This window comes from Anneissia japonica, unplaced genomic scaffold (assembly GCF_011630105.1).
Source record: "Anneissia japonica isolate Jap-2015-1 unplaced genomic scaffold, ASM1163010v1 scaffold737_len1565949_cov176, whole genome shotgun sequence".
Classification (NCBI taxonomy): Eukaryota; Metazoa; Echinodermata; class Crinoidea; order Comatulida; family Comatulidae; genus Anneissia; species Anneissia japonica.
This window is the reverse complement of record NW_022741618.1, coordinates 1,208,850-1,216,358: the sequence shown is the minus strand read 5'-3', so window position 1 is coordinate 1,216,358 and position 7,509 is coordinate 1,208,850.

The following is a 7,509-nucleotide window of genomic DNA, read 5'->3' as shown; positions in this document are numbered from 1 at the left end:
AATTTACAATATTAATTACCAGTCAATTTAAGGGTCAATGCAAAAGAATACAGGAAGGATTATACTGTATTTAACTCTTCATTATCATAAGTATATTTCGGTACAATTAATATCAAAATGCACTGGGTCTGGTTTACAGGCGTTTGTGTTTCTCCATCAGATGCTAAGTGTCTCAAGTTTCATAACTCAACATCGAATTAAGTAAAAGGGCTGTGGTATTATATCCTCTGTTAATTGATGGAAGTGGCAGTGGGGATAATCCAGCTGGACTATTCACAGAATATCCATTCCTGCAAAACAATTAAATAAATAGATCTAAACAACAATATCAATTCAATTTTAATCACAACATCATAAATTTCTGCAACATCAGTACTGTATATGATAAAACTATATGAGATAAACCTGAAATAAAAACAGTAGGCATTTTATAATTACAAATTATATATATATATATATATATATTTATTTAACTATGAATAGTTTGTCAAACTATGTCCTAGCCAAATTTTCATATAGGCATGACCACTTTCCATAGCCATGGCACATTTAACATAGACCTTATCATTATTTTATGATTAAAAAAGTTATATATTATAGTATTGATAAATTATTTAATGTCATAGAGATCCCTGTAAAGTGTCAACAAATTTCATTCAGTCTCATAGTAAAAAATTTGAATTATTAATAGCAATTAAATATAGGTTAGCCAATAGGCTATGGTTAAAATTAGTGTACTTCCAGATAGAAATATGGCTGTGACTTTTTGTGAATATCTGGGAAAATATAAATTCCATCAACTGATTGAAAACTGAAGAATAAGTACAATTAATTATTAAGCAGTTTACAATAACAATTAACAATAAAGTGCATTCACAATCACTCACAAAAGTCAGACAAAAGGATTGATTGGGGCTATTTATTTGATTTTTAAATTAAGGTCCATTATAAAAATTACTAAAAAAATGATATCTGGTATTTTCCTAAATTGATTTGCTTTAAACAAACTATAGCCTTCCTAAAAAGTAGTTTTATGGTTTACATTTTATCTTACTTTGTTTCACTATATTATCTTAACAATAAATGAAAGATAAACACAGAATTCTAATAAGTATCTTAAAGACTGACGCACCTTTACATTAGTTTCGGCCTCGTTGGTACATCATCATTTTATCTAGAGACGAGTCATACTAGGCCAGGATCGTCCCGTCCACTACACCATCAGTAGGCCTAGGTGGTTAGTTCATGTTTCGCCTACCGCGCTTATCAAATTTATCTTTGCTCTTGGGAATACAGACGGGCTGCTCCTCTTTTTGGTGACATTCACTTGTTTTTAAAAATACGTAAACGTACCCTCGACCACTCCCGTAGCTTATCCAGGTATCCTTTGTCTTCAATTCTGTGTCGCAGGTGCGACAGTACATCTTTTCCGTCGGCCTAGGCCTATATTGTGGTGGACAGTTATGTTCTACTGTAGTCTTTAAAATACTAAGCCTCGCGTGAACCAAGACGGTTCGCAATACAACCACTTTCTAGACTGAAGCTTTTCCACGCACTCGATATTGTGCGCAGAACAAAAATTTCTCTGGAATACAGCTTTTTTGGCGTTTCGGTTGGTGTTTTCTTTTCCTCCACTAATAATACCACGATATTCCACACACCTGCACGGAGCTATGTCCCAACTTCCTGACTCCTCTCTACATTCGTGGCACCAAAACGAGAACCGTTTGATTGGTTGACCTTCCCTCATAACATTCACTCTATTGCCAAATACGGCATCCCAAAAATTACGTCATGCTTGCCAGCGGTCTGCAATCGATTTAACTCACTCTTTTACAAGTCTCCAATTCGGTAGATGCTAAATACAACGGGTTCAGCCGAGGGGGCGTGGCTTCGTATGTTGACGTCATGGATAACTTTCGCTATGTTTTGTAATAATCTCATCGACAAAGTGTGGGCCCTGTCTGTAATCACACAGCATAGCAATCCGTACAACTAATTCCGTCATGGTACAACCAAGGAGGTATAATAAATAAAATATATGTCTAGGCCTAGTTAGTCTTATTTTAGCCGTAGGGATTAGGCCTTAATCACAGAAAGAAATGAAAACCTAAGCCCTAGCCTGCTCGCCTTGCTAAATTCACATTGGTCACACAGTCAGTGTAGTGTGATGTTTTTTGGTAGACGGCTTAATTATACTTGACGTCACCATATACAAGCCACGCCCCCTCGGCTGAACCCGTTGTATTTAGCAACTACCCTCTAATTCGCATAAAAGTTTCTCGATATATACCGTCGCTGGTGGCGCTCTCCAAAATTAACTATATAACTAGGAAAACCTATAATTAGAGACTTGTGGCAAGTCTAAGTTCTCATATACATTGGCCTATTATCTATTTTTAATTTATTTGATTATTTTATTTAGGCTACTTCATTCCCTTTGTTGTTTTAATGTCTCTTTTGCCTATTGTTTTTTAATCTTGCTCATTCATTTACATCTTTAATTGTAATTTAATTTTAATTTTTATATTAAGTTTTTTTATTTAATTTTGAATTGAGAGGTTGTTATTTATTTTTCTGTAATTTAATTAGTTTAATACGCTCTTTTGTTTTGTTTTAATATGTGTATTGAGGGTCCCTCATGATCAGCTTCGGCTGGATGGACCACCCTCATTAATGATTGTTGAAATAAATAAATAAAAATAAATAAATAAATACACCGAATGCAATTTCTTATTGTTTTAACCAACTAGGATGTGAACAGAATATTGATAATTATGTACGTATTCTTTGTTTAAAGTTACAGAATTTGTTACCATATATTGTAACAAAAAGTAGAATTTAAAAAAAAAACACATTATAACGACTTGCTTAATTACCGGTACTCAGACTGGGAGGGAGATCCTTGGTATATATTGGCCATGACCAAGATATGTTACAGAAAAAAATTGGCATGAAAAAATTGAATCGTTACAATTGGTAATAAATCCATGGCGAAAAAGAAATTTAATTAACAATATTTGGAAAACTTTTAATTTTAAAAGCACTTGGGAGCAAAACTTGTTTATAATTCAAGTATTATTGAAACACCCGAAAGTGTCATGAAACAAGTAGATAGTACTGTATTTTACTTTATATGGGATAAGAAAACAGAAAATATTAATAGATTAACTCTTATCAACGAATATGATCACGGTGGTATAAAATCGCCAGATTTTAGATCCCAAGTCCAATCGCTGAAAATAGCTTGGGTTAAACGTGTATTTGATAAGGAAATATCCAAATGGAAATACTTGCCATCAATGTATTTCAATAAATTTGCCCCGAGAACAGTATTTGATGATATGTCTCATATTTACCACTACCAAGGAACATCCCACAAATATATACCGGGCTTCTACTCGTCAATAATTAATTCTTTAGTTAAATTCAATGAGTGCACAACAAAGCAACCAACATGCTATGGCGAAATACTAGAACAACCAATCTGGGGAAAAAAATAATTTATAATAGTTTGTCATTGTTATACAGAAACTGGGTTAAATCCGGTATATGAAAAATGAAAGACACAGTGGTCGCCAACAGATTTATTAAATCAACCGAGTTATTAGGTTTGTTAAACATAAAATCAAAGTGGATATCAGAATTTGCAAGTATAGGCCTACTGAAAGCAATCCCACAAGAATGGAAATATATAATTTCCTCAAAAATTAAAACGTAAAGGAAAAAAAAAGTAAAAATTAAAAACAATTGGTGCAATATGAAAATTTCGCAAATATAGAAGTATTTTATAACGAACAATTGTGTAGAACCTACAAAGTGCCAAACCAAGTGGCAATCCTATTTTAATACTGAAATAAATTGGTTATTAACTTGGACATGGAAGGTAAAAAATATTAGAGAAAACAAGCTTAAATAGATCAATTTTAAATTATTACACAACATTGTTCCTACAAGGAAAAGAATATGTAGTTGGAAAAATTGTAAATTCCAACATTTGTCAACGATTTAATGTTATTGAAGATGTTGCACATCTATTTTATGATTGTACAGAAGCAAATGATCTATGGAATTTTATAAATAGTATTAATTTTTTTAAATATATGGCATTGAAGCAAATTTTAAAAAATATTGTCCTTGGCACAGGAAACGTTTATGTGGACAATTTATTTTCAATAGAAATATTCTGTATATATAAAGCTAATGTTCTAAAACATCCTAATAAATGGAAATATATCTCAATTCATAAGCTTTTTATCATAGAAAAAAATGTTACAGAATACATGAAAAGTTTTCAATTAAGAAAACTGTTGTCATTGCTCTGTATTACTATTTTTTAATCTGACATGATATATATTTTGAAAATGTACTGTAATTTGCATGTCTCTATCAGAGGAAATCTTCAATGTACAACCAAATCGTTACTTTCTTTAACCTGCCCTTTAATCCTGAATGCTGAACCAAGCACCCGTAATCACGGTGGGTTATGGCATCCTTTAAACAGATAGAGGTCACTGGAAATCTTATTCTTTGATTTATATAATCCTTTTTTTTTAACAAGAAAAATGAAAGTTTAAACATATTTTGATAGAAAAAAATAATGAAAACTATTTTTGCCTACAATTCAGCCTTATTCTGATTATGCAATAACCGTTTGGGGAAATTTGTCCGAACTTAATAGGAAAATTGTTAAAAGACACCAGAGAAGGGCGGCTCGTATTATAACGGGTAACTTTGATTATCGAAATATTAGAGGTGATGATATTATTCATTCTTTGTCCTGGCAATCGTTTGAAGAGAGAAGGGCTTTTGCCATTGCGTGTCTTATGTATAAATGTATTCAAGGTCTTGCGCCGCAAAGGCTTTTAAATGAAATTGTATTAGTATGTGATAGGCACACACATTCAACCCGTAGTGGGAACTTACTTCGAGTGGTTACACCTAAATTTAACTCGTATAAAATGAGTTCGAGTCTTAAGGTTGCTGGAGCAAAAATCTGGAATGAATTACCTTCAAATATCACCCACTCACCTTCAATTTATTTTTTCAAAAAGACTTACAAGGCTCACTTCTTCCCCCTTAATTTATTTCTGGCCTTGTCTGATTACTATTTAGGTTTTTTCTGCTTTTGAAAAGCCGCACCCCCTTATTTGAGGTGGCGCCGTCAACTTATCAGTGCACGGTAGGGGAGCTGCAGGCTTATCCTCGGTGGAAGCTACCGGAGCCCAGCAAACTGACGCCGAGGTACCTGTGTGTACACGGTAGTGATGGCGGCGACATCTCAAAAGCGGGGGCGCGCGTATGCCATTTTCGTGATTTCTGAAGAGGAAATGGAGGAAAAAAAGAATGAAAAAGGAAAGGAAAAAAAAGTGGAATTGGGGAGGAAAAGGGTTTCGAAAGGATGATTATGATTATTAATGCCTTACTCTGGGTGTGTTCTTTTGTGTTTTGTTTATCATTATTATTTTTTTTTGTTGTTTATTATTATTGTTATTATAATTGTTATTATCATTATTAATAATTTTTTTTTTTCCAGGACCACAATGAAAAACATTTCTTTAAAATGATTGTGTCATCCTGGCTAAAGATATTAGTAAAAAAACAATATAAGATAGTGCTTGATTGGTTATTAATAGGTCCATGGGACAACCTTGTTTGACATATGCTGATTTATTTGATTTATTTTATACTGAAGCATTATACGGAGCAGTGTATTATATATAAATGTGCTATTTTTTAAATGTGAGGCTATATAGGCCTATGATGGCAATTGAAATATTATGAATAAAAGTGGGATGACCCCACAAAAGATAAAAAAAAATAAGTTAGTTCTAGCTATACCTGGAAAGCCTGGGAAGATTTTTAAATTTAGTAGACTCAAAATCGAGGTGGTTTGAGGCTTTACTTTACAGAATATAGCACTATTACGGTGGCTACTTGCCACCTGCTAATTTTCCCAACGGAATTTTTTTTCTACCTAGAGAGTTATTCCCCAGGCTATTTCTTCCCATTTTTTCGATGCATTGTGTTCCTCCTAGTTTAGGTTATTTTCATTATACTTTATAAGAGAGAGAACATTTTTTTAAATTTTTTATTTTGTGCTTTCTCAATATCAATTAATTATTATCTAGTCGTTGTAAGGTTAGACTAAAAAGGTGTGCCGATGATAAAAGCTTTATTCAATCAATTGACTAATTGACTAGTGATGCATTCTCAATACAGTACTGATGAAGCCTAAATACACATTGTAGAAACGTTTTGAACGTTTATATCCGGGTTTACATAAGAAATAGAGGAAAGAAAACAGGATATCTTTAATATGTTTATTTGGAATTTCGATATCACACCTATTTTCTACCCATATTTCTCTGCATCCACAAAAAAACACTCCGGCAAGTAGCGGAAGTATTATTTCTGTACTTCATACAGTACTTTTAAGGTCAATATCCATTAGTGATTCTCTTCTACGATACGCCTACTTTTATTTTAATTTATATGTTACGGTTGATGGTAGCAAATACGCCTATATCATTAAATATATTTCATTTAATTAATGTTATTTAATTTTTTTTATTTATTAGAACATTAGGTCAATTTATGTTTTATTAAGTATGCGTATTATATATATATTTTTAATGTTTATGTTGCTAACGTTTATTATACACCGAATGCATTTTCTTATTGTTTCAACCAACTAGGATGTGAACAGAATATTGATAATTATGTACGTATTCTTTGCTTAAAGTTACAGAATTTGTTACCATATATTGTAACAAAAAGTAGAATTTGAAATTACCAAAAACATTATAACGGCTTGCTTAATTACCGGTACTCAGATATCATCTTTTGGCCCGTGAGCCCAACATAAAATAAATGTTGGCCCTTTAAACAAATTAATTAAGAATCAGGGGTGTAGGAGTATAGAAGGAGGGGTAGAAAGAGTGTCGAATGTTAAGAAAGGTTCACCACCGCAGCCTATATATATATATATATATATTTTCATTTTCAATCGAACATTACAAGTTCCCTTTTTGAGTTGAGCAACCAGATGTTAATAATTGACATCTGTATACGAGCGTCTGTAAAGTTTACTTGAAACTTAACATTGAGCATGTAAAAAAAAGAATGGAATCGCCCGCCTTGTGAGGAAGATAACTCATTGGCTTACAATGAACCTTCAAACTAGCGTATATAATATAACCACATTTAAATGCCATCTATTTTAACGAAAACAATAAGATACTTATTTAGGCCATTTATTGAAATAAAGTTCCCTAAAGGTTGACTACAGAATTTACAGTACATTGTGATAATGCATTATAGGTTGTAAACAACTTTATTGAATTAAAAAAAAAAGAACCTTTCGCTTGACATTAGGAATTAGTCATTTGTGAAACAAAATAATAGGCTATGCCAATTATTATATTGAACAATGGCGGATTCAATGGTGGCCCAGTCAGCCCTCCACCCCCCCCCCCCCACCCAACTCCACCTCCTATATTTTTTTCA